The 1,159-nt window shown below is 46.8% G+C and overlaps 1 non-coding gene across 1 annotated transcript; it reads left to right on the forward strand.

Annotated features, from left to right (window-relative positions):
* Positions 1-760: 760 nt before the first annotated feature.
* LOC136377823 (U6 spliceosomal RNA) lies at positions 761-864 on the forward strand. The gene has a single exon (XR_010746448.1). It is a non-coding gene; the product is annotated as a U6 spliceosomal RNA (small nuclear RNA).
* Positions 865-1,159: the final 295 nt, after the last annotated feature.

Here is a 1,159-nt window from a genome sequence, read left to right on the forward strand (position 1 = left end):
CACAAGCGAGCAAACATATATATCACATTTGCAAACTTATTTGACCAACACTTCCTCACTCAGGTTTTCGGAGACATTGCCTGGTTCAGACCTTACAGCATGGAAATTGACAACCTCCTTAACTGGATGAGAGACTTGGCTTGGCAAGGTTCTCTTCTTGAGTTCTCTCCAGAAAAAGCAATAATTTTCCAATTTGTTCTCCCCTTTCTCCTCATCACCCCTTACCGTATATTATAAAATTAATAACTTCCTTTCTTTTATATATAACCACAGAGTTGAGAAATGATAGATAAGTAAATTCAAAACTGCCCTCTTGATGTTCCGCTTATCTGTCAGACCTTACCCTTACTACACTATCGCCCCTGAAATAGAGGAATTCCAAAAAGCTGAGAAGCCCCCCAAGGAAGGGCTCCGGACATACCAGGACTTTTGCCTCAGTATCCCCTCAGGCTCTCCCAAACACTATATAACTCACCCCTAGTCTGTAACCGGCGCTCTTCTCCTCGGGAGAAGTGCCTGGCAGGGTTCCTTTCTTCCTTTCAATAAACCCTGTTACTCTGGTCTTTCGGACTCCCATGGATTCCACCAGTTCCCTTCCTAGTTGGTCTTCAGACTTAATCACCCTCGGCTTGTTTGAGGGTGTTGGGCAGATAAAATGTATTATGCTCACTTTGTTAAAGAGGCCATCGCCCAGGTGATATTAATGTGTGTTGGAGATCGTTGTAACCTGGGGCTTGGTTTTGGGATTAAGCCTTTCCCACCCTTTTTGCTGTAGGGCAGTACAATCCAATCATGCCTCAGAGAAGATTAGCATGGCCCCTGCGCAAGGATGACACGCAAATTCGTGAAGCGTTCCATATTTTTGGAACGATACAGAGAAGATTAGCATGGCCGGGTGCAAGGTAGGATTAAAGGCTATGGCCCACCAGTTTTTGGCTCCATGGTTTCTTTACCGACTGTCCGAATCCAATGCGAACCTGCATGGGCCGGGCTGCTCTGATAGTGGCCCTGGCCTTGCCTGCTGGCTTTACAGAGGGTTAGTGGGCCCCGGGGAATGCCACCAGCCTTCCCCTAGCATTTTAGTTTTGGTAGTGGTAATGCTGGTGGCCGAGGCCAGGCAAGTTCACATTGGATTCGACAGAAGTTAGAGAAACTTCAG

Source organism: Saccopteryx leptura, chromosome 6, assembly GCF_036850995.1.
Source record: "Saccopteryx leptura isolate mSacLep1 chromosome 6, mSacLep1_pri_phased_curated, whole genome shotgun sequence".
Classification (NCBI taxonomy): Eukaryota; Metazoa; Chordata; class Mammalia; order Chiroptera; family Emballonuridae; genus Saccopteryx; species Saccopteryx leptura.